The sequence below is a fragment of the Pteronotus mesoamericanus genome, unplaced genomic scaffold (genome assembly GCF_021234165.1).
Source record: "Pteronotus mesoamericanus isolate MK-2021 breed Mesoamerican mustached bat unplaced genomic scaffold, CSHL_Meso_final scaffold_167, whole genome shotgun sequence".
NCBI classification, from domain to species: Eukaryota; Metazoa; Chordata; class Mammalia; order Chiroptera; family Mormoopidae; genus Pteronotus; species Pteronotus mesoamericanus.
In genome coordinates this window covers 10,293,568-10,320,916 of record NW_026555308.1, presented here as the reverse complement: position 1 = coordinate 10,320,916, position 27,349 = coordinate 10,293,568, and the positions used below count along the sequence as shown (strand labels likewise).

General features: G+C 42.7%; 1 protein-coding gene and 1 pseudogene across 1 annotated transcript in view; one reads left to right on the top strand and one right to left on the bottom strand.

Moving 5' to 3' along the window:
* The window catches only part of LOC129083259 (RNA-binding protein FUS-like), a 28,088-nt pseudogene extending 10,907 nt beyond the window's left edge, over nucleotides 1-17,181 (bottom strand).
* Nucleotides 1-27,349, top strand: part of CPPED1 (calcineurin like phosphoesterase domain containing 1) — a 117,113-nt gene that overhangs the window by 32,779 nt on the left and 56,985 nt on the right. The gene's annotated exons all lie outside the window — the stretch shown is intronic.

Below are 27,349 nucleotides of genomic sequence, written 5' to 3'. Positions count from 1 at the left end.
CAGTGTGGGGAGGGATGCTGGGGGGGAGACGCAACGTGCAGCCCCGCTCTCTCCTGCTGGGTTACAGAAGGCTTGTTTGAAATGGGAATTTCCTGCCACCACTGACCTACTTCTCAGAGAAAACCAGTTATTAGTTTTTTATAAAAGATGACAGAAAATCATCATGCTTATGTACACTTACACATATACTGTTCTGTAAAAAGCACAAATGAGAGCAAGAAGGACACAGCATTTGTTTATGTTGTTTCTGTTGTCTTTCCCTAGCAGTTCATACACACTTCCTCTTTTCAGTGGACAAGGTACTGAAATGTGTTTGTGGACTATTCCCAACTGTTGCACACTTACGTGGTGTCCTGTGGTAGGTCGTGACAAGTGCCATATGGCCCCTGGCTGAGCCCACACTTTTTTGTACATGTGTAGCTGTTGAGAACGTGGCTGTAAAGTCAGATTGCTTAAATTCAAATCCTGGATCCCTGTTTCCTAGCTTTTCTTTTTCTTTTTTCTTTTTTCTTTAATTTTTAGATTTTTTGTTTTTGTTTAAAACAATTTGTAGTGTCTATTGTTTACAATGGTGCAAAAAAATGGGCATGCATTTTATTTTATTTTTTTCTTTTTCTTTTTTTAAAATTAATTTTTTCAACTACATTTGTCTGTGCCTTCCCCCCACCACTTTCCCTTGCCCCCTCCCTCCCTCCCTCCCACCCTCCCATCCTCCCTCAACTCTACTCCTTTGGTTTTGTCCATGAGTCCTTGCTATATGTACCTTGACTTTCCCCCTTCCCTCCCTTTTCCCCCACCCCCCCTCCCTCCTTCCCTCTTGTCTCTGTTCGTTTCTTTTCCTTTCAGTGTTGCTGGTCTTATTTTCCTTGCATCTTTGTATTGTTGGTTAGGTTCTGCTTATAGGTGAGATCATATGGTATTTGTCTTTCACCCCCTGGCTTATTTCACTTAGCGTAATGCTCTCTAGTTCCATCCATGCTGTCACGAAGTTTAGTAGTTTTTTTTTCTCTCTGCTGCGTAGTATTCCATTGTGTAAATGTACCATAGGTTTTTGATCCAATCATCTACTGATGGGCATTTAGGTTGCTTCCAACACTTGGCTATTGTAAATTGTGCTGCTATGAACATTGAGGTGCATAGGTTCTTTTGAATTGGCATTTTGGGATTCTTAGGGTATAGTCCCAGCAGGGGAATCACTGGATCAAAAGGCAGTTCCATTTTCAGCTTTTTGAGGAAATTCCATACTGCTTTCCACAGTGGCTGCACCAGTCTGCATTCCCACCAGCAGTGTACTAGGGTTCCCTTTTCTCCACAGCCTCGCCAGCACCTGTTGTTTGTTGATCTGTTTATGATGGCCATTCTGACCGGTGTGAGGTGGTACCTCATGGTGGTTTTGATCCGCATTTCTCTAATAGCTAGTGATGCCGAGCATCCTTTCAAATGTCTCTGGGCCCTCTGTATCTCTTCTTTGGAAAAGCGTCTGCTCAGGTCTTTGCCCATTTTTTGATTGGATCATTTGTCTTCTTGGAGTGGAGTCGAGTGAGTTCTTTATATATCTTGGAGATCAGACCTCTATCTGATGTATCATTAGCAAATATATTTTCCCATAGAGTTGGCTCCATTTTCATTTTGCTGATGTTTTCTTTAGCCGTGCAGAAGCTTCTTATTTTGATGAGGTCCCACTTGTTTATTCTTTCCTTTATGTCCCTTGCTTTAGGAGACATATCAGTGAAAAAATTGCTGCGTGGGATATCTGAGAGTTTCCTGCCAATGTTCTCCTCGAGGACTTTTATGGTGTTGCGACTTATATTTAAGTCTTTTATCCATCTTGAGTTTATTTTTGTGTATGGTGTCAACTGATGATCCAATTTCAATTTTTTGCACGTAGCCGTCCAGTTCTCCCAACCCCATTTGTTGAAGAGGCTATTATTGCTCCATTTTATGCTTCTGCCCCTTTTGTCCAATATTAGATGCCCATATAGATCTGGGCTTATTTCTGGGCTTTCTATTCTGTTCCACTGGTCTATGGGTCTGTTCTTGTGCCAGTACCAGATTGTTTTGAGTATAGTGGCTTTGTAGTAGAGTTTGATGTCCGGTATTGTGACCCCTCCTACTTTATTTTTCTTTCTCCAAATTGCTGCGGCTATTTGCGGTCATTTATGGTTCCATATAAATTTTTGAAATGTCTGTTCTATTTCCGTGAAATATGTCATTAGTATCTTAATAGGGATTGCATTGACTCTATAAATTGCTTTGGGTAGTATGGACATTTTGATAACTCTTCCAATCCATGAGCACGGTATATGCTTCCATTTATTTGTGTCTTCCTTAATTTCTTTCTTCAGTGTTGTAGTTTTCTGCGTACAGGTCTTTTACCTCTTTGGTTAAATTTATTCCTAGGTACTTTATTTTTCTCATTGCTATATCGAATGGTATTTTTTTTTCTGATTTCTTCTTCTATTTCATTGCTGGTATACAAAAATGCCTTTGATTCCTGAATATTGACTTTGTATCCTGCTGTTTTGCCAAATTCACTTATTAGGTTGAGGAGTTTTTTGGTAGAGTCTACAGGGTTCTCTATGTACACTATCATGTCATCTGCAAACAATGATAGCTTTACTTCCTCCTTTCCTATTTGGATGCCTTTTATTTCTTTTTCTTGTCTGACCGCTGTGGCTAGGACTTCCCATACGATGTTGAAAAGAAGTGGTGAAAGCAGACATCCTTGTCGTGTTCCCGATCTTAGTGGGAAAGTTTGCAGTTTTTGCCTGTTGAGTATGATATTGGCTGTAGGTTTTTCATATATCACCTTTATTACGTTGAGGAATGCCCCATTTATTCCCATTTTGCTGTGTTTTTATCATAAATGTTTCCTAGCTTTTCACCTTGGGACGTTATCACACCTTTTTGTAGCTAAGTTTTCTTACCTGTAAAATGCAGGTAATAAGGGTACCTACTTCATAGGTTCCTCATAAAACAAGAAAATGCTTAGAACACTCTGGCATTCAGTACCATCCAATAACTACAATTATTTCTACTAGTTGTTTTTTAGTAAAAGGTTTTTGAGATATAATATTTATATCATGCAGGGTTGGGCAAAAGTAGGTTTACAGTTGTGAATGCACAGAACAGTTTATTCTTGTATTATTCTTTATTATTGCATTATTTTCTATACAAACAACTATAAACCTAATTTTGTCCCACCTTGTATAATTCATCCATATATTTTTTTTAAAGATTTTATTTATTTATTTTTAGAGAGAGGGGAAGGGAGGGAGAAAGACAGGGAGAGAAATATCAATGTTTGGTTGCCTCTCACACATCCCCTACTGGGGAGCTGGCCCATGACCCAAGCACGTGTCCTGACTGGGAATCGAACCAGTGACCCTTTGGTTTGCAGGCCTGTGCTCAATCCACTGAGCTACACCAGCCAGGGTTCAAGTGATAATTGTAAGGAAAATGGAAATTAAGCTTTTATCTTAACATATGGTACAAATAGTATGTTTTAATATTTTTATTCCATTACTAAATAATACCCCTAGAGGCCCGAAAGATCAGATTTACTCTCTTCTTTGAATTACCCTCCACACTTCCCCAAAAAGTAAAAATAAATGTGAGGATGTTTTGAATGTTTTGGGTTGGACAAAAGTTCATTTAGTTTTTTCCATAAGATGGCTCTAGTAGTGCTTAGTTGTCTTTAACTTCATTTGAAACAATTTTTTTAGATTGTATTGTGTCAGCTGCCATATCAGCATGCATGTAAAAAAAATCAAGATTGGTAAATTTTTGTGTAGCCATTTTAATATTGAAAATGGAAGATGATTTGCAACATTTTCAGCATATTATGCTTTATTATTTCAAGAAAGGTAAAAATGCAACTGAAATGCAAAAAAAGTTTTGTGCAGTGTATGGAGAAGGTACTGTGACTGATCGGATCTGTCAAAAGTGGTTTGCAAAGTTTCTTGGTGTTGTTGACATTTTGGCCAAATAATTCTTTGCTGTGGGGCTGGCTTATGCATTGGAAGATGTTTAGCAGCACCCCAGCCTCTACCCACTAGAAATCAATAGCAGGAGAGAGCTGACATGCTTAAAATATCCAAATCAATAAAGTTATTGGTGAAAGTGAAAAATGTGTCCTTTATTTTATGGAAAAAACATAATGGACTTTTTGGCTAACCCAACAGAAATTAAAGACCCAGGGCACGAAGCAGAGGGAAGGATTCTTGAGTGGCTCATCTCCCTGCCTTCAGGAAAACCCCAGTTTGCTGTCTCAAATAGCTGAGTGCCTTTTTTTTTCTTTTGGTAAGACTCTATTTCATTTTTCATAGTTTTAATTAAATATATTTTGTCTGAAAATGAAACCCAAACTTTTGGAAAATAAGCAGCAAGTTTACTAAGTTTAGTTGAGTTGCTGATATCCTTAGCCTTCTTTTGTTTATAGTAGTCAGTCTGAAAAACGGTCTTCTCTGATTCCTTCCCCATCGTTAGGTAGACTGAAGTGGTCACTTTTAGAAATCGGGCAGAGCTTGTTACTATAAAAAATAGTACTCGTAATACTGTAAAGTCACCGAGGTAACTGTATTATGATGAAATAGCAGTGCTTTTATCCCCTTTTTTGGATGAGCAAACTGTTAGTCTGACAGCTTGTCTAGCACCACCCACTGGCGATGTGATGCTGTGGCTGAGCCCGGCTCAGTTACTCAGAACAAGGACTCCTTTTACTGGGCCCTCAGATGGTGCAGCCCTGCTTGGGTGAATCCTTTTATCTGCTGCCCTCCAACGGGCCACAGCTGCATAAAAACTGGGGGAAGAGGGTGCTGAAAGGGAACAAGGTTCCCTACTAGAATTTGATGATAGCTGGCCCTAGGTGTGCTTTTGGATCTAAACCTATAAAATACAAAATGATCTGTTTCTGCAACTATGTAAGGGTGAAGCCACATAGCTGTAAGTGGAAACAGGTGCTGTTTAGTTGCAATCTAGGCCATCCTGCCAGCCCCAGGCCACATCAGCATTATCAGGTTAAGTTAATAGGATGATATTGGCATGGGAATTGCTTCTCTTTGTTTAATAGACCAGGGCAGCAGTACTCAAAGATGTCACATTTTAAAATTTCACTTACCAGTAAATTAAAAGTGGTCCTCAGAGTCCCACACTTGGCACAGGCTGTAGGAGATTCGCAGCACTTCTGAACAGAAGACAGTTTTGTCTGTCTCAGTGAGCGGGCCTGCTCACTGGGCCCCCACAGCATGAAAAATAGGCTATATCGTTATAGCAGCTTCTAGACTCCACTAAGGATGAATGTGATCCTCTTGTCCAGAATCTTAGCATTGCCATCTTAAACTCTCTGTTCATTCTGAGACATGTAAAATTTCACAATCAATTATTTAGAAAAGGCAGAACAGGATACTTGCAGTGAACATTTATCCTTCTTGACCTCCCAGTATCTTTGAACTCTGCTTCACCTCCCATGTGTGTCTTGAAAAGAGGCAGAAAGTACCTGTATCGATTGAAGCTAGATGCCCTGATGTTCTTTCCAGCTTCTGCTGCAGCTAGGACTCAGGCATTTGACCTGGTCGTAACGATGCAGACCCACCTGAAGCAGATTTTGAATCTTTGGCTGTTGACACAGAGGAGGCAAGATTCGTCCTGATGAGGGAATTGAGAACTACATTCACTTTCTAGAAGCTATAGTGGGCAGGGTCCCAGCATTATTAGCATGTAGCATCTCCATCAGCAGTGTCAGTGGGTAGGCAGAGGGTGGGGGTGGTCTGAGCTTGACCAGTGTTTCTCCCCGGAAGCATTTTTGCATGTGATTTAAGGTGCTTCTTCCCCCTCAGCCTTAAAACCTGGTTTTCGAGCTTTCTTTAAGACTCACAGCTACCTGATATCCTTTAATAAATTGATTTTCTTCTTAAACTAGCCAGAGTCAGTTGTTTGCAAGAAAGAATCTAACCGATGGAAGCTTCCACAATCACTCTTCCTAGTTTCTTCCCAAATTACCACTCCAGGGCCAGATTTTGCTCTGTGCTTCTCCCTGTGTACATCTGCCTGGTTGTTCCATTCACTCCTGAGCTTCATTATGTGAACAGCAAATTCACTCCTTTTTTTGGAGCTTCCTTTTGGTTTAGTGGTGTATTATTGTTCCCTCAGTCATAAGGATGTGAACTTTGTGGATTCATTCTTGAGACATCTTCCCTCCCCCTCACCCCTTGCCCAGTTCTGTCCCCGCTTCCTGTAGCCTTGACTCTGCCTTATTAGCCCTAGACTCTCATGCCAGGACTTTTCCAGCTGCCTCCTGTTTGAGCTTTATACCTGCTGGGTGGCCTCTCGTTACATTGTCCCTTCCATTGTCCACCTGATCCATCTTCCCCGTGTTATGTGCTTGGCTTGTCAGCCCTGTGGTGTTCTTATTACAAAATGGCCATAGTCCTATACCCCTCCCTGTGTTTGCAGCCTGCAACATAACTTTGCAGCTCTTCCCCCTGGGAGAGAGAGTGGGTCCTCATGTTTCTTCCACTTTGCATTAACAAAGGTGCAGAGTGAGGTGGTAATTAAGAGCGCAGGCTATGGCTTCTGTCTTTTTTTTAGGGATTCGAGTCCCAGCTCCATCCCGCCATGGCCATGTGACTTTTGGCCACTCCTCTGTATAATGAGGCTAATAATGGTACCTACTTCAGAGGCTAGTTTTGGAATGAGGCAAGGCAATAAACGTAAAAGGGCTGGCACAAAATAAGCATTGAATAAGTGGTGGCTGAACCATCCTCCCTCTCCATCATCCTCCTTCTGCGTTGTTGCTGTTGTCATTGTCACCATTGTTGTCATCATCATCACTGTCTTCCTTTGTGGATCAGCACCACTTCCTATATCCTTGAAAACTTCCCGCGAAGTGCCAGCTTTTAGTGATTTCTTCTACTTGTAAACGCAGTGGTCCATCTACTTCACTAATGTGGTGCTGAGCTCAGGCTATCATCTGCTCCATTTGTCTGTATACAGTCTAGTTAAAAAGTCTGGGTTTTGGAGTCAGAACATGTGACTAATTAACCTTGTGACTTTGTTCTAGTTGCTTAACTTCTCCAAGCCTGAAGGTCTATAAAACATGGAAAATAATAACTATATCAACAGATAGTAGGAGGATTTACTGAAATATGGACTGGAAAATATTTTGCATGATATCTGGCACCTAATAGGCACATAGTAATTGTAATAATTTTTAGTGGCGCTACTTCTTGTACTCCCTCCCAGCTAGTGAACCTCTTTAAGACATGGTCTCTGCCATTCATCCTTTAATATCCCAGAACCTACCACAGTATGTGACACATAGTAGGTGCTCAGAGCATAGGTGCTCATGTAAGCTTTTCAGAGACAGGCAGACCCAATTTTAAAATGGTCATTTAGGATCTGTTTGGCCCTGGGCAAGGTCCTCAACCTCACTGAGTACCTGCTTCCTTATCTGGAACCGGGGGCCAGGGGGAGGTGGAGGGAGTAATAATCTATGGTCCTGGGGTGTTTGGTGAATTAAACAGGATCATAAATTACAGAGCCTGTGACAGACCTTGATGGTGGCAGTAATAGGGTGATGGCCTGGCTTGTTTTTGTTTATCATGTGATACCATGCTGGACCATGTAGTAGTACTATGTCCCCTTTCCTGTAGGAAGCCGATAGGTGAAGAATGAGGAGAGGCTTTTTTTTTTTTCTTTGACTTTCCAGCTTTTATTCAAAATATTCCAAAAGCTTGCACAGAAAATCAGGAACAGCCATGAGCCCTTTGAAGAGAAGTGGATGTTTGATGACACGATTTGCCTGAATGACTGGTTCCTCTTCTGTCTTTCATTGCCATATATTTTGCTCTGTTTCAGGGCAGCCTTAGCTGTCTTCCAAATTTATTTGGAAACATGGTCTTTTCAGCCAGCTACTCTGACACACCACCATCTTCTGTAACAAATCACACAGAGTTTGAATCTGCCATCATCTGACAATATGCTAGGACCCACTATCCTCTTTTAAAAGGGTGCCATTAGGGCTGGTTTGGTAGATCACCCTGAAGGAATGAAGCCTGCTGTAGATGCCAACTCTTATTCACTCATGACACCTGCTGCCTAGATCTCCATGGAGAATGCCCTTGCCTGGGGTCAGAGGGTCTGTCTATAAAATACCGGGTTCTCAGAGGGAGACCAGTTGGGGCATTCAGTCATGCGGTGTTCTCTTTTTTTTTTTTTTTTTAAAGGTTTTAATTTTTGAATTCATGTTTTATTGAGGTATAATTGACATAATATTATATTGGTTTCTGCCATACAATAATGATTCAGTACTTGTACATGTTGCGAAATGATCAGCACAAGAAGTCTAGTTAACATCTGTTACCACACATAGTTACTGATTTTTTTTTCTTGTGATGAGAGCTTTCAAGATCTTTCAAATATGCAGTACAATGTTATTAAGTATAGCCACCCTGCTGTATATTACATCCCCTAGGACTTTTTCCCCCCTCAAGTGTATTAAAGTCCTTCTGCACAGTTTAGATGGGCAAGCCCTGTGGGCAGATTGCATTATCTGGATCTAGCATTGGCAGTAACGTTTGTAGTTATATTTTGGAGCTCTGTATTACTCAGGATTAGGGTGGCCAGCCAGTCTTGTTTGCTGGGGACTGTCCCAGTTTCAGCACCAAAAATTCTTGCATCCTAGGAAACCTCTTAGTTGTGGGTAGCTGAGATGGTTGATCACTCTCAAAAAGCTCTAATAGGCTTCTCCAATACCCAGATTGTAGTGTGTGAAGATAAATATTTTTCAGGGCATTGTAACTGAAAATTTTAGAAGGGAGACATACATTTAATATAAATGTTCACCACTCGAGGAAATAACCCATTGGGGATATATTTGGGGAGCATCATAGTTGAAGTGTATAATTTTTATCTCAGAAGTTAAAGATGTACCTTCAACTTCCCTAAGTACCCTTCAGTTGCTTACTTTTGTCTGATTTATTATTTGGCCAGTTGGCTTTCCTGGCATTTCTCAAGAGAATCACTAACTGTTGTTAAATAATACATCTCTGCTGCTACTTCCCCTGGAGCAGTTTGCGCAGAACTGCCCATGTGAGAGGCAGCTCTCTTGCAAATCACCCCTCTAATTTACAGCATTTGCCCATGTGGCTTTCTGGACAGGGCTCCCATTTAGCATCGCAGCTGTGTTCTCAGCCTCAGGTCCTGTGGGCAGCATGCTTTCCCAGTTGCCCACCCTGCGGACATCCCATTGTACCTGTTCTGGGAGCTTTGTGGCTGAGCCAACTTCTGCATCTCTGAGGCACCTCACAGAGCTCCCCAGGGCAAATTTCAAATGTGCCGCTTAACCTGATTTCACGTTGCAGTCCCAAACATACCTTCCAAATTTTTGGACATGTCTAGCAGTTTCCCTATGATGAAGCAACAGAGTGAATTAATTTTATTCAATGGATATAGGCTTGGTCAAAAGTATCTGTTGCAAAAATGATCTAACACCACAGCGATGAGGCACGTGAAGATATATATTGAAATGCTTGTAGGAGGGTCACCCTCAGAGAATTTCAGTGATTAATCCATGGGGGAGTCACTGTGACAGTAGTTGTAAAAACGATGCCATGCCAGCACTAAAGGACACCCATCAGAGACTATTTGACCCCATTTTTGCCATTTGATGCCCTAAAGATAGAGAACTATTCTTCTGAGTCTTGAATATGCCACCTGCCCTGTAACTTCCTGTGAGCAGGATGTTATAGGGGGCCTGACCCCACCTTTTCCTGCTGGACTGTAATATTTTCTTGAAGTTGGTCCATTGTGAGATCCAAAGAAAAAGCAGGTATTCTTTCTCTTGGCCTCTTCCCCTCAGAAGTAGAGAAGCTTCTGTGAAAATTGGATTTTTATAAATAGAATGTGCTGAGGATCTTAGAGGGTCTCTGCCGTTTATCCTTTTGTGAGGTGAAGAATGAACTTGTACTGTGCACTCGTCCCACAGTTTGCTTAATGAGATTGGTGCAGGTCAGATTTAGAAATTGTGCTCCCCCCCACCCCGCCCTGCAGTGTATTGAACATGACAGCTGTCAGTGTGTATGTGGGGTCCTTCTCATAGGAGGTGGCGTGGCCCGCTTATGTGGGCACACACATGCACCCCAGCAGATGCAAAGCCAGCAAGCAGTTAGTTGCTCATCAAAGTTGCCTTGAACTAAGAGGGATTCATCTGGTTTTTGGTTTGGCTTGAAAACATCCTGTCAAATGTTAGAGACAAAGCTTGTTTTAAAACCAGTATTTATTACAGTCATATCTTGTTACTCGTCACCTTCAGAACTCATCAAACTCTGTACTCATTGCATTTTGATGAGAAAAAAGTGTTTCAGCATTGGGTACTTGCTTGGGACTCATTGCGCTTTCTAGAACTTCTATGAATCACGCGACCGCCCCACAAGAGAAAATGCTTCATTGTTCGGTACTTGTTGGTTTTGGCACTTGTCACAAGTTCCAGATGAATTAACAACGAGTACCAAGGTACCACTGTATTTCATTTGTCATCAGACAGTCTCTGAAATCTTGAATGGGTGGGTTCAAAGACCACAATGCTCCTGAGTGCAGCGCTCCATTATTGAGATGCAGTGTGAGGACCAGATATCTCTGTTTTCTTCTACCTGACAAAGCTGCGCCTCACAAAGAAATAAATAATGGGAGCCTAAAAGTACTGGCAGCCATAGATGAAAGTTGTGCAAAAACCCCAATGAGGTCACATGTGTTGTAATGAAATGACCACGATAAACTTTTCAGCAACCCAGAGCCTTATTCTTGGCCATTTTGTATAATTCTTGTTTTGGTTCTCTACAGTCAACACTGGAGGAATAGCTACATTTCCTCTCTTCCTGGATCGGGAACTAAATAGGGTTGGGTTTCCCAAAGCCTACACTTCCAGGAGGAAGTAAAAATGAGGAGGGGAGGCTCCCACAAGGAATATGCTCCAGGTGAAGGAAGAAAGCACAGGGTCAGCATGGAAAATAGGATGTGTGTTCGAACTGGCCACCATAGTTAGGGCAGGGGGGTGAGGTGGACTTAGGAGATTCTGGAGAAAGGGGAGACTTATGAGAATCTAGAAGAAAGGCGATTCTATTATAAGAAAGAGAAGCCCGCTCAAACTAGTTAAAGAAAAAAAAAGTGGCTGTGGGGAGAGGGAGGTTGGGACTCAGGAGGACTTCATAGAATCCAGGGGCAGGAATGTGATGAGAACTAAGGAAGGAGGGGAGGTGTGGGGACAGACAGGAGAGGCAGCTGTGAGTAACTGGCCCTCATGGCCTTTGCTTCATTGAGGATCAGCTTTCTTGGTTCTGGTGCACATAGAGGAAAATCTGTGTTCTGCTTTCATATTAGTTCACAGATGAACATGTGATTGGCTCAGCTGGAGTCAGCTGGCTCCAGAGAGCAATCATCCATTGCCAGGGCTAGGGTCACACTACACAAACATGACTCCTGGTGCTCGTCATCATAAATGTGTGCAGTTGGGGAGCAGTAATGGACTGGTAACCTCGGCTAGAAGGTATCTACTGAAATTTGCCTAGAGGAGAGAGGGCATTTTATTTTGTTGCCTGAGAGTCTTTGGATGCAAGCAACAGAAAACAAGTGGCCAATTTAGGAGGAAAATAAAGGGAATTAATCGAAAGGACAAGAGGTGGTTCACAGGATTGAAGGCAAAGCTGAGAAATATGCATCTGGAAAGTGGAGGGACCCAACTAGCTCTGGGGAACTGGGAAGCAGAGCTTAGGGGAAGGTCTTCCCACAGCGCTGCTGTCCAGGGCATCAGGTTCTGCCATTTTTCATCCTGTGTCGCTTGACTTAAGAACCAGTTCCACAGCAAAATTACAACTAAAATATAGAACAGTCAACCTGGGTAACCATCTGAAGACCAGCTGAACAGTAGTTATATTTCAGTATAACCGAAGATACAGAAGAAGCCACATTGAGATGGGTAGAAAGGGTGGAGACATGAAACAGGATAACCCCATACCCACATGCAGCAGTTGAGAATCGGAGGGATGTCTGAGCTGCAGAGGTCCCACCTGGGGAACGAGGGGTCTCAGCCCTACACTGGGCTCTGCCAGCCTGGAATACCAGTGCCAGGATAAGGAGCCCACATAACACCTAGCTGTGAAAATCAGCAGGGATTTTATCTGCCTGTGTGAGACAGAAGGCTGTGAGGAAACCCAGGCACTCTCTTAAAGGGACAGCACACACACTCTCACTTGCAGACACTTACCTTGGGATCTGGCAGAGAGACAGTGCCAAAGTCATACAGGAAGAGACTGAGTTGTGTGGCTTTGGGACAAAGGCTGGAGGGACAGCCCCTAATGTCCCTGTGTGGAGTCCTATTGAACAGCCCACAGGTGCCATCTTCCCTGTGTTAAGCACTCCCTCCATGTGGCATCAGCCTGCTGAGCTATACTAGCTCTACCCTGAGGACTCCCTGAGTTCCAACTCTACCCAACTTGCTCAAGGCCAGAGGCCCTGTAAATAGCAACCAGCCTAGGTTCACACTGCATCACAGTCTTTCAAAAAAAACAACAAGAACAACAACACCCTCTCACAATTTTAGTCAAGCTCAGGGATTGCCAGAGACACATAGAAAGAAACTGAGTTGTGTGGTTTTAGGGCAAAGGCCATCATCTCACATGGCTGATACAAACACCTTCCTTGTGTTCCATGTTTCCCCCATCAGACTGGTGAGCTACACTAGCTGCACCCTGATAACTCTCTGAGACCCTGCCCCATTGCAAAGGTCCACAGGCTCCCGGAAGATGGCAGTTGGCCTTGGTGTATCCTGAGACTTTTGCAGAGTGGCCTCAGACCTAATACTGGTGCTGAGTTTGAATCTATATTAACCTGGTGAATGTCGCTTGTCCCTACCTGGTGACTTGTGCAACTCACATACTGTCCAAGGTTCTTTCTGTGGTTGAGTCTAATGGGCATCCAGCAGGTCATAGAGGGTCTCAGGATGCCTTGGGCCTTTTGCTGACCAGCCCCAGACCCAGAACTGGTAGCAATTGGCCTCAGTTTACAGCTTGGCCTCCAATATGCACCCAGGCCCACCAGAGGCAGCTATCAATCATGGATCTTTTTGTAGCTCCTAATAGTTAGCCTAGGGCCAATTAGAGGCAGCATCTGACATTGACCTACACCAGAATCCCTCTCAGCACAGTGGCAATAGAGAGAACATACCTCAATATAATAAAGGCCATGTATGACAAACCCACAGCTAATGTAATACTCAATGGGGAAAAGCTAAAAGTATTTTCCTTAAGATCAGGAACAAGCTAGGGATGTCCACTTTCACCAGTTTTATTTAACATACTATCGGAAGTCCTAGCCACAGCAATCAGACAAGAAGAAGAAATGAAATATACCTAAATTAGAAAGACAGAAGTAAAACTGTCATATTTGCAGATGACATGATAGTGTATATAGAGAACCCCATAGATTCAACCAAGAAACTACTAGAAGTAAATCATTTCAGTAAAGTAGCAAGATAAAAATAAATAATTGTACAGATACATGCAAAAAAGAAAAAGAAATTAGACCATTTTCTTACACCATACACAGGAATAAATTAAAAATGGTTTAAAGACTAAATGTAAGACTTAAAACCATAAAAATCCTAGAAAAAAAACATAGGCAGTAAAGTCTCATACATTTGTCATAGCAATATTTTTTTCTGATATATTTTCTCCAGCAAGGGAAACAAAAGAGAAAAAATGAATGGGACTACATTAAACTAAAAAGTTTGTGCACAGCAAAGGAAACCATCAACAAAACAAAAAGCCACCTAGTCCCCTAGGTGGGAGAAGTTACTTGCCAATGATACAATTGATAAGGTGTTAATATTCAAAATTTATAAAGAAATCATACAATTCAACATCCCCCAAAACAATCAGTTCAATTAAAAATGGGCAAAGGACCTGAATAGACACTTCTCCAAAGAGGACATACAGATGGCCAATAGACATATGAAAAGATACTCAACATCAACCATCATCAGAGAGATGCAAATTAAAACCACAGTGAGATACTACCTCATACATATCATAATGCTGCCATCAATAAATCAACAAATAACAAGTATTGGTAAGGATGTAGAGAAAAGGGAACCCTCATGTACTGTTGGTGGTAATGCAGATTGGTGCGGCCACTGTGGAAAACATTATGGAGGTTTCTCAAAAAACTAAAAATGGAACTGCCTGATAACTCAGTAATTCCACTTCTGAATATACATCCAAAGAAACCCAGAACACTAATTGAAAAGATATATGACCTCTATGTTCATTGCAGATTATTTATCATAGCTAAGACATGGAAGCAACCCAAGTGTCCATCAATAGGTGAGTGGATAAAGAAGTGATGGTACATGTATAAAATGAACTATTACTCAGCCTTAAGAAAAGAAATGACATCTTACCATCTGTGACAGTCTGGATAGACTTAGAGGATGTTATGCTAAGTGAAATAGGCGGACCAAGAAGGACAAATACCATATAATTTCACTCATATGTGGAATCTAAAGAACAAGATAAGTGACAAAACAAAATGGAAACAAACTCATAGATACAGAGAACAAACCAAGAATGCAAGAGGGGAAGTGGGTTGGGGGTTGGGTGAAAAAAGTGAAGATATTAAAAATGCAAATTGGCAGCTACAAAATAGACGTAGAGATGTAAAATACAATATAGGGAATGTAATAACTGTGTATGCTGCCAGGTGGGTACTTGAATTATCAGGAGAATCACTTTGTAAATTAATATTAATGTAATTGTCCAACCATTATGTTGTACACCTGAATTTTATATAAAGTAATAGTGATTGCCAACAGTAATTGAGAAAATATAATTTCCAGGAAAAGGAAGGCTGATTGTCCTAGATCATGTACACACCCACGCCTTGGCTAGGAAGAGCATGTCATCTTAAAATGACAGCCCCAGAAGAGTCTATGAAGAGCTGGGGAGAGGTGGTTCTGCAATTCAAAATGCTTGTGCAGTTGGCAGAAAAAGGAGAAATGAGTACAGAATGAATTGACAGATTCTGCCACAGAGAGAGCCGTGTGAAACAAAATGCAGAGTCAGGGAAGCCCTGAGGATAGTCAGAAGTCTGGTATAATTTTTGAAAGCACTGCACTTTTAGCATGTGTATTAGTCTGCTTGTGATGCTATAATAAGTTATCATAGACTGGGTGGTTTACAGAAAAATTTATTTCTCACAATTCTGAAGGCTGAAAGTCCAAGATAAAGGTGCCAACATATCCAGTACCTGGTGGGAGCCCTCATCCTGGCTTGCAGGCAGCCGCCTTCTTTTATCCCTTCATGGTGGAGCTGAGAGAAGAAACAAGCTCTCGGTCTGCCCTTATAAGGGCACTAACTAATCCCGTTGATGAGGGCTCCACCTTTATGATCTAATCACCACCCATCACCTGTACTACTTTTTATTTTATTATTATTATTTTAACTAAAACAATGGTTTTTAATGGGAACCAGAGATATGGTTACAATTACATAGTCCAACACAAAAAAACCCATGGGTGACCAGGAGTTGGAAGGCAAAATAATGAGGGTAACGCTGTGTATAGAAGAAAAGCTATTCCAGAACCTCACGAGGCAGGCTAAGATGACCTCCTGGCGATCCTGTTTGTGGTCAGCCCCGAATCCATCTCTCCAGGGCCAAAGCCATCCCTGTCCCCACAACCGCAGCTGCCTCGGAAGCCCCGCAGTCCCCGCTTGGCCTTGGTAGCCATGCTGACCATAGCCTCCTCTGCCATCACAACGGTCATCTCCATAGCTACTCCCCATATGAGGGCTTCCGAGTCCACCTCCTGCTTTAAGGGACTTACACTGGTTTCATTCATTCCTCTAAGAGAAATTCATGTTCTCACATGTAGGGTTAGGACACTTCCAACCCCCAGTTCGCTGCTGTCCTCCCCCGCCACCACCTCCACTGGGGAATCCTCCCTAACCATGCCACCACTCCCTTAGCCTCCATGGCCCATGGGTCCTCCTCGCCCTCGGCCTTCATGACCATTGCCACCACCCTGATTGAATTCACTCAGTAGCGAATGAGGTACCTCCATCACCCCCTCTTCCACCTTGCTCAGTAGCAAATGAGTCCTTGCTAGATTTGCAGAGAATTCTTTACCATCAAACCAGTCATAGCTGCTTTAGCAGAAGCTGGGTCATCAAATGATACTGTTGCCTCTCTCTTCAGCTTGCCCATCTCCCTGAGTGCATAGATTAATCACGGGCTGTCCTGTTTTCTTCATAATGCCAATCTGCTTGAAGTTATCAGACACAGACTCAATTGTAACATTCCCACCCAGGCCTTGCATGAAGATGGTGTCTGAATTATCCTATTCAGAGTCATGATGTGATCCTTGGTCCCGAGGACCACCAAATTTATTGAAGCTACCACAGTCACTTCCACCCGTGCCACCTCTACTTCCATGGCCACCTCCATGATCTCTGGGCTCATAGCCACTACTGCTGCGGTTGTAACCACCGCCACCTGCCCAGCCTCGCCCCCCACAGCCCTGCTGGCCACCCCCGTAGCCACCGCCACCACTACCAGTCTGTTCCTGATTGCCATAACTGCCATCACAGCTGCCACCACTCATGGGGGACTGATCTTGGCCACAGTTGATTCCACCACCCCCTCCATCACCTCCACTGCGACTGTTGTACTGGGTCTGCTGTCCATAGCCCTGAGGAGGGCTACAGGAGCTTTGCTGCTCTCCCTAGCGAAACTGCTGTCCACCATAGCCAGACTGCTGACCACAGCCCACTCTGGGACCGTCCATAGTTGGCTACCGTAACTTCCTGAGGTGTTGCTAGGAGCTGGCTGCTGGCCACAGCCAGGGTAGGTCTGCTGCCCATAAGATGGCTGAGGACTCTGGCAACTGCCATAGCCACCACTTGAGCCATATCCCTGGGCAGCTGACTGAGTGCCGTAGCCTGTGTTCTGGGGCTGTCCATAAGAACCATGGGTGCTCTGGCCATAGCCTGAAGTGTCCCCTGACTGGCTGTAGCCACCGTAACTCTGCTGACCATAGGGCTGATTGCTCTGCTGAGAATAACCATGCCCAGGCTGAGGGGGGTAGGCCCCGTAGCTTTGGCTGGCTTGTTGGGTATAGTCATTTGAGGCCATGTTGGCAGATACACACACAGGCTGGCACACAAGATTCCAGCACTGCAGAGCACCAACACCTCAAGGACTGAGACCCATACCACTTAATACCCTCAGATTCGGGGGGTTAGGATTTCAACATGTGAATTGGGGGTAGGGGCATAAACATTCAGTCCATAATGTGTTAAAAAATTAAGTAATTTTTCAAAGAAATATTTTTGGTGGTTGATATAGTAATAGGATAGTAAGAAAAATGTTAACATAAACTCACACTGAATTTATGATGGTGCAGACTAATTGAATTTGCTTTAGCTTCATTTTGCTGTCTGTCTTCAGCTTGTAAATCTGAAAGGCAAGAGAGTTTGGAGTTGGTATTGACACACATACAGAATATATATAAATACATATATTTTTAATACCATTATATACAGTCTCTCTCTTCATTTTTTTTTATCTGCCAGGATAGTCCTCAAGTAACCGATCTTTCAGAGTTTAATAAATTTGATCTACTCAAAACCGACACAAATCAATTTATCCCCATCCATCCAAAGACAGCCATGGTTGAACAGAAGGCAGTAAGGGAGAATTAGGTGGGAGCAGTCAAGATTAAATGAAGCTCCCCTATTTATGTGGTCGAGTAATAGATAACATGAGCATTTCTTATCCAGTGTGGCAATTCGCTAAAACCTGAACAGTGATTCAGGTACACGTTGATGTTTTAAACTAACATCAAGTAGGAATTTTAAGATCCAAAGGATGTCTCTCATCAAACTTCATTTATAATCTGTCGTCTTTAATACATTCTTTTAAAGAAAAAAAATAAGTCCTTTTATTTTAAAATAGTTCTTTAACCTCTGCCCTATTCATGTGTTTGATCTTATAAACTAGAAATAGTTTATTATGAAAAACCTCTATCTTCAAGGCAAACTTGTGTTTATTTGCTTGTTAATTTAGGCTGTATTGGAAAACGGACCTGGAGGTCAGACAAAACTGAGTTTTCTATTCGCTTGGTGACTCTAGGAAGTTTTATTATTATTTCCAACTCAGTTTATTGAGTTGCCTACCGTAGGCATTTCTCATACAATTTTATCATTGAGTCTTCAAAATCTTACTAAGGATTAGGTATTAAGCTATATATTTTTAAAAAACTGAAAAGCATAAAGAACACCAAAAATAGTTTAAAGATTAATAAAATGAGTACAGAGCCAGCTTATGAAACATAACAATACATTGAAGCCTCTATGTGCCAGTTTCAGTTGGGCATTCAGGGCGTGTGACCGAACATCCAACCACAGGGGCAGGCGTGTTTTATCCCTCTCAGGCAGTACGTTTGGAGAGGGGTATTCCTGGGGCCCACACTTCCCTAGTTTTGTGCTCCTTCATCTTTAGGGCATGGCCCTTGCTTCCAACCTTACAAAGTGGCCGCTGGAGCTGCAGCCCTGACATCTTGAGTTCCAGGAAAAAGGAAAGGCCCGTGGCCAAAGGGCTTCTCTGAAAGGCCCATCCCATGACCTCTATTTCAGAGACCAGAATTTTTGTACTGGGAAATGTAGTTATTAGCAGAGACCATTTGCTGTCATCAAAAGGTAGGTTCTGGAGACCACCATAGGTCAAGGTCAAGATGGAGACATAGGTAAACGCACCTCTCCTCCTCACACAACCACAGAAAAATTACAGCTAAACTACAGAACAAGTATCACTCAGGACTGTCAGAAAATTGAGCTGTATGGAAGTCCGACAGCTAAGGAATTGAAGAAACCACATTCATCCAGATGGGCAGGAGGGACAGAGGGTTGGAGACACAGAGACATGGAACTCGCTGGTCCTAAATCCATGTGTGTTGGTTATAAAATGGAGGGGTATCTCAGGAGTGAGGGATCCCAACCCCAAACCAGACCACCCAGCCCAGGGTTTTAGTGCCAGGAAGATAAGTTCCCCATAACTTCTGGCTGTAAAGTTCAGTGGGGGTTGGGTCAGCAGAAGAAACTGCAGGATTCTCAGGCCTCTCTTCCTAAAGGGACTTACTTAGTTGCACTCCTCCTGAGCGCCAGCACTGGGGCAGCACCTTGAAGGGCACCAGTGGCATACAGGGAGGAACTGATGTGTGTGGCATCAAGGCAAGAGCAGGGGGACAGCTTCCCAGAGAGAACTGCAGGCAGCAGCCGTTGTACCTTTTCTGACAGCCCTCCCCCACACAGAGCCACAGTGCAGTGACACCGTATCTGAATCTCCATTAACCTGGTTTACACAGTAAGCCACCCTGCTGATTATCTGAGGGTCCTCTTCATCCAACTTACAGACCCACCCAAGATGGTAACAGCGGCTTTTCCATAAAAGGGCTGGGCTAGGCGCAGGCTGCAGACCTTCCTAAATCTTCTCAAATAAGCAAAAGCTGAGCCCAGCACCCGGACCTTTCACTGAGTGACTCCCAGGCCTGCCACTAGCAGCAGCCGCCTGCAGATCACTTTATAGCTTAAACCAAGAGGCCGCAGCAGAACACAGGTGAAAGCCGACATTGGCCTGCACCACCTGGGAAACCATAGAGCCTACACACCCAGCGGACAGTTACAGACCACATCAGAGCACAACCCAACCACCTCCACAAGCCACGGAGGGAGCCGGTTGCTGGCCAGGGGCCACAGCCAGTCCTACCAGCTGTCTGGAGTGGGTAAATCCCTCCCATTGACCTGCTGACAGCAATCATGACTCATCTACAAGGGGAGGGAGTACTCAACCCACACGGAGGGTGTACCTCGAGTACCCAGCTTGGGAGATAGAGGAGGCTGTGCCATTGGATCCTACAGGACACCTGTTGCATTAGGCCACACTACCAAAACAGAGAGTCACAGCAGCTCTACCTAATACATAGAAACAAACACAAGGAGGCTTCCAAAAATGAGAAGACAAATAAACATGGCCCAAATTAAAAAACAGATCAAAACTTCAGAAAAAGAACTAAACAAAATGGAGATAAGCAATCTAGCAGATATAAGGATGTTCGAAGAACTCAGTGGGTACTTCAACAGCATAAAAAAGACCTAGGCAGAAATGAAGGATATACTAATTGCAATAAAGAACAATTTACAGGGGGTCAACAGTGGAGTGGATGAAGCTAAGAATCAAATCAATGATTTGGAACATAAGGAAGCAAAAACCAATCAATCAGAACAACAAGAAGAAAAAGGAATCCAAAAAATCGAGGATAGTGTAAGGAGCAACTTCAAATGTTCCAACATTTGCATCATAGGGGTGCCAGAAGGAGAAGAGAACGAGCAAGAAATTGGAAACCTATTTGAAAAAAATGATAAAACTTCTCTAGTTTGGCAAAGGAAATAGACTTACAAGTCCAGGAAGCACAGAGTCCCAAACAAGATGGCCACAAAGGGGACCACACCAAGACACATCATAATTAAAATGCCAATGGTTAAAGATAAAGAGAGACTCTTAAAAGCAGCAAGAGAAAAGAAGTTAGCTACCTGCAGGGGAGTTCCCACAAGACTCTCAGCTGATTTCTCAAAAGAAACTTTGCAGGCTAGAAGGGGCTTAGAAGAAATATTCAAAGTCATGAAAAGCAGAGACCTACAGCCAAGATTACTCTATCCAACACAGCTATCATTTAGAATGGAAGGGCAGATAAAGCACTTCCCAGATAAGGTAAAGCTAAAGGAGTTAATTATCACCCAGTCATTGTTATATGAAATGTTAAAGGGACTTATTTAAGAAAAAGAAGATGAGAACTATGAACATTAAAATGGCAATAAATACATAATTATCAACAGTTGAATCTAAAAAGTAAGCAAATAAGCAGAACAGAAACAGAATCATAGATATGGAAAGCATTCGGATGGTGGCCAGTGGGGATGGAGGGTCTAGGGAAATGGGGGAAGCGATGAAGGGATTAAAAAGTACACATTGGTAGGTACAGAATAGGCAGCAGGATATTAGAACAAGTATAGGAAATAGAGTTGCCAAAGGACTTATATACGTACTTACATACATGACCCATGGACTTGAACAAAGGAGGGGATATCGCCACAGTGGGGAGGTGCTTGGTGGAGGGAGCAAATGGGTAAAAATTGGGACAACTGTAATAGCATAATCAATAAAGGAAGTGTAGCTTCTGCTAGTAGGGAAGAAAAGAAGGGTGATTATTAGATAGTCAACTAGCAGCTTCTCCCTGACAACTAAACACTACTCTAAATTGAGATATTTTAAATTGCATCTCTATTTTGTTCTACATGTGTAGGTATCCCTTAGAAATATATAAGCATACTTCACATGTTTTTAAACTTTATGTGAATGGTATCATATCCTATATACGTTTTTCCACAACTTGCTGCTTCACCCCGCGGTGTGTTAGAGTCATCTACATTTGCGTGTAGCATTCTAGTTCATTTCTTTCCACTGTCAGAGAGTATTCCAGTATATGACAATACTCTAATTTAATTATCCTTTATGTTGTTGTTAGACAGATAGGATTTTTTTTTTTTCCTAGTATATCTACCCTCTTCTATTTCATTGATTAATTGATTGATATTTCTCCTTTTTTGTGGGTGTTACTTTCCTGTGTCTTTGCATTTCTGGTAATTTTTGGTTGGATTTTAGACATAGTGAATTTTACCTGGTTGGATCCTAGATTTTTTTCCTCTATCACTAAATATTTTTGAGCAATTCTAGGACAGTTATTTGGAACCAGCTAATCCTCTCAGTCTTGCCGTTACGTTTGTTAGGCAGAACCAGAGCAGAGTTTGGTTTGGGGCTAATTTTGTCCCACTACTTAAGCAAACCCCTTGAGTATTCTACTCAGTAGTATTCCTCTCTTGACATGTGGGCATAGGAATTTTCCCGGCCCTGTGTGAGCACTGCAGACTGTTCCCGCTAGTTTTTTCAACTGTTTCTTTCCTTGGCCTGGTGTAGTTTCCTTGCATGTGTTGGTCAGTTCTTATGATAGGCTAAAGGGGGGACGCTCAGCAGACATCTGGAGTTCTGTGACAATGCCACTCTGTCCCCTCTCGTTCTCTGTCCTCAGACTCTTGATGCCTTGATATCTGGACTCCCCATTCCATATTCTTAACTCAGGAAGATGTTTAGGCTCTGCCTGGGTCTCCTCTCCCTGCCACATGACCTGGAAACTCTCCACATAGTAGCTGGGCAGGGTCAGGCTCTCCTCACTTGTTTCCTGTCTCTTACAGTTACTGACTGCCCTGGCCTCCTGCTCAGGATCTTGAGTGCTGTGGTTTTAAATAGTTTGCTCAGTTTTTTAATTGTCCCAGGCTGAAGGGTAAACCCAGTGTGTGTACCTCCTCAGCAGGAAGCAGAAGTTCATTCTCATTGTAGTTTCGATTTCCCTTTTTGTAATTGCCAGAGGTTTAACATCTTTTCACATGTTGAGTCATCTGACCTCGTGGATGACACCCACTCTGAACTGTCTGTTCACCTCAGCCTGTTCTTTCCATTGAGATATGGATGCCTTTTTCTAGGAACTTGGAATACTTCTTTATATATTTTACAGATCATTCTTTTGTCAGCTTATATTGGTTGCTGTTAACTTTTTGTTGATTTAACTATCCTTTCATTTTAAAATATGTTGTTTTTAATGAACAGAAGTTTTTAAATTTTGATGTAGTCCAATTTCCTTTATGCTCAGTGCATTTTTTGTTTTGTTCTGTTTAAGAAATCATTCTTTACCCTGAGCTTGTTAAGATAACTGTTTTCTTCTAAAAGCTTAAAAGATCTTTTATATTTAGGTCTTTAATTTGTTTGGAACTGACTTTTGTATGTGGTAGCAATAGGTGCCAGGTTCTTAGCACCATTTAATGAATAATTTGTGCAGAAGAGAGTTGGCATGGCGGGCCTGAGACTCCCCTCTGAGAGGCATGTTCACAAGGCCGGCCTGTCGTTGGCATCTGGAATCCTGGATTTCGGAAGGGTTCCCACCATTCCCAGGGCTGGTAAGGAGGGCTCGCTGTGCCCACACTGTACACACAAGTGGTTTATGCTGAACGCCCCCTTTCCTTCTGTGAGTCTGGAATGGTGGAAGGCAGAGTTTTCCTTTGTGCCCAGCCCCCAATAAAAAGCCTGAGAATGGGGTCTCTAATGAGCTTCCCTGGTAGATGGCATGTCACACGTGTTGTCACAGCTCCTTGCTGGAGGAGTTAAGCACATCCTGTGTGACTCCACTGGGAGAGGACTTTTGGAAGCTGACACCTGATTTTCTGCATACTTTGCCCCATTCACCCAGTCCCTTTGCCTGTATTGGTCTGTGTCCTTTGCTGGGATAAATTACACCATGAGTAATGTATGCTGAGTCCTGTGAGTCCTCCCAGTGAGTCATGAAACCTGGGGGTGGTCTTGGGAACCCCCAACATGCTATATTTTCCCTGCAGATACTAAAATAATCCTGAGATGTAGATACTGGGCAACATTCCTAAACATTAGTTTCTTCATCTGAACATCAAAGCCCCCTTCTCTTTCAGATGTTTTATGTAATGCCTGGAAGATATTCTTTATCACTTAATGAATGATTATTAATAACCATAAGAAAGGAATAAGTAAAGTACTGTGGTAGTTTGAAGGAAAGTTAAAGACTCAGCAGTAAATCTTTCAGGCAGGTATATTTTATGTTTTTGCAAAGAGTGAAATAAATTTACCCATATCGATTTAAGGTTGACAACCATGAGTTTTTTATCATCTTAGAATATTTATAGTACCTTTAATATCCTTAGGAATTTTCTGTTTTCCTAATCTTGTCTCAGATTTTAGAATCTCAAGGTTATTTAACATGATTCACATTCATACCTTTGTGTCGTGCTGTGGACTGAATGAATATTTGCATTCTCCCCAAATCCCTGTGTTGAAGTCGCAAACCCCATATGATGGTATCAGGAGGCGAAGTCTGTGGAAGGTGACTAGATCAGGGGGGTAGAGCCCTCATGATTGAGAAAGAGACCCTAGAGGGCCCTCTCACCCCTCTTTGCATCCTGTGCAGACACAGTGAGAAGTCAACCCTCTGCGAGTTCAAAGAGATCCCCACCAGAACCTCACCGAGCCAGCACCATGATCTCAGACTTCCAGGACTAGGAGACATAAATTTCTGTCGTTCATTAGCCACCCAGTCTATGGCACTTTGTTATAGCTCAAACTGACTAAAAGATGTCACTATATGAGCAAGGCAGCTGTTCAACCAGTTGGTTTTATCATATAATGTTTCTTCAGGTAGTAGTTCATTATTAGTTACATTATTTTATTAAAATATGTTGAAAGACATGTCTGCAGTTACTTAAAATATTTCTCCTAAAGACTTATGGTCATTTTTACACAGTTCTCTATTTCTGTGCCTGTAAGAATGTCTATTTTGTTATGTTTTAAATACTGTCGACTCTGACCATAGATAGGGGGTAAGCACACATACAGTGATTGTCATTATATACTAGAAATTTTAAGTCGCAGCACAGTTAACTGTGAACCTGCTCCCAAAATTCCAGCAGGTGTCTTATTTGACCACCTAGAGTCTCTTGTCCCACAGAAATTCACATGACCAACTTGTTTTTCGATAGTAATTTTTTTCCGGTGGCTTGTGTGAACTGATCAATAGTGTCTGACTAATTTCTTCCCCTGATGAAGGGAAGCAAATAATCATGCCCATTTCAAAACCTGCTGTGAATTGAGCTTAAAATACCTTACATCACACCCACAGTGAATGGAGTCCCTTTATCACTCAAAACGACTGCCATCTCTGCCCCTCTCACATGGGACTCTCCGCAGCGCTCTACAAACAGGTTCATCTCAATTCACTTATTTGCAACGTTCAAAGGAGGATTTATATTTTCTGCCCATTTTTAAAAATATGAAACCATTCAGAGTGTCCCTGGTGCATTTTATGAGGCAGAACAACTCTCTCTGGTGATTTACCTCCTCACTTGTCCTGCCCACTCCATGATAAGTACCATCCAGCCAGTTGGCCTGAAGTTACAGTCGTATTTTTTCATAATTGGTTTCCATTATATTGCCGTTTCAGGCAGTTCTCTGGTTTTGAAATGGGAATGTTCCCTAGTGTTATGCAGGCTCCTTAGAGCTGTTAAGCAAATTCCTTACCAAACATATCGAATAGTTGTAGACTCTTAGCCTTTTCTCCTTTGATCAGGTGAGAAAAGACAGTACATCATTTAGGAAAAGTGTTTGGCTGCAATTAACAAGCCACCCAAGTGTTGTCAGCTTAAACAAATAGTACCCTTGGGGACGCAGGGCCTTCCTGACTTTAAACACAATCACTCTTAGCATACATACTGGCCTTCATCTTCCTGTTTGTCATCTTGTGGTCTCAAGATGGCTGTGTTGACCACATATGGCCACCTTTTAACAGGAGAACAAACACTGTCCTAGCATTGTGCCCACTGGACACACCTTCACCCCCAGCCCACCCCTACCACCAGCTGGACTTCTTCTGAGGTCTCATCAGTCAGATCCAGGTCACATGACCATCCCTGGACTTCAGGGAGTCTTGGAAAAAAGGGAAGAGGAATGTGTTTATTGGCTTGGATCAATATGCCATGTCCAACTGATCATTGGCATTGATCGCCCCAAACATTGCTGCCCCAAATGAAATTTGGTTTCTGGTAGCAAGGAAGAAGGGAGAATGGATATTGGGTGCATGGTTGGCAGTGTTGGCCACAGATATGTATTTTCAGTCTCTCTCTCTGTCTCATATACCACCCCACACCCACAGAGAGAGATACAACCACCAGAATCCAAAAGGAAAATGTCACGCCTTTACCAAACTCATTTATGTTGTTCCCCTTGCTCTTGGGGAGTGGGGTAGGGGAACAACTGAATACTTAAAAAAATACAAGGTCGAAAGACGTCTGCTTTTGCCTGCCTGCCATGGTCTGCTCTTGTATTACACTTCCTCATGCTGTCTGTGAAGCAGCCCACTGTCATTTTTAAGGTCCCACAGTTCATACTGCCACACACTGCCCCTTCTGCTCTGCCACAGGGCCTTGTACCTGCTATTCACCTCCCCCAGGATCATCATGACCTCTCAGGGAAGGCTGTTCCTGACCGCCTGAGCTGGCTCAAAACCCCTGATATGAAGTACATGAGTTAGCCCCTTCTTCATAACACTAATAATACATTATAATTGTACCTTTATTTGTGAGCCCTTTTTATTGTCCTTGTCCTCAATGGACAATAAGCTCCAAGAGAGCAAGAAACAAACCTAATTACATTCATGATTTGTGTTCTTTCAGAATGTCTTTGTCCACAGGTTTAAACAAAAAGTAGCCTAAATAAGTTGGAGCTTATTTTTCTCTCATAGTAACAAGTCTAAATGTGCACAGCTCCTAGCATTGATTATGTTGCTTAACACTGTCATAATCAGTGCCCCTGCCACATTTTTTTTTTAACTTAGCTCATGGTTGCAAGATGGGTGCTACAGCCCAGCCATCTCCTCCATCTTAAAGAGAAGGAGGAGGAAGTTTGGGAGGCAATACCAGTGACACCTGACCCCTTTTTCAAAATAACAGAAACTTCCCCAGAATTCCCCGAGCCGATTTCTGCTTGTGTCATCTTTAGCTGGAAAGGTCTGGAGACCATGTGTGTGGCGTTTCCAGCCTCTACACTGGGGTGAACAAGGTGAGAAAAGCGGAGGGAATGCGAGTTGGCGGCGGCCTGCCCTGTCGCTCCAGCACTTACCTGAACGAGTACGTTGGTATCAGTAGACAATACCAGAAAAGGAGGAACCACTCATCTGCTTTGATTATTTGTTCATCCACTCATTCATTGTCTGGTTTGAGCCACTCTGCAAGTCACTCTAAATATACACACACGCGCTTATTCTCATGACAGTTCTGGCATAGATTTCATACTTATTTTGGAATAAGGATTGGAATTTCTGGGAGACCAAAGGACTTGCCTAAGGTGGCACAGCTATGTCAGAGACAAAACCCAAACCCACCCCCAAATCTCCGTCCCCGTAGGAGCCCTCTTGTCCCCCACAGTGCTGCGCTGCCTCCTGGGACAGTCACATCTGATCCTGCGCAAACTCCTGCATTTGATGGTTTCCTACCGTGAGGCAGGAATTATTAACCTGCCAGGATTTAGCTTCTTCATTAAATACTTTGGCAAAAACAGTTTGCTAATAATACTGCAACTGTAATGTGGGGTAGTTTTGTATTTGGGCTCTAATAAGGTA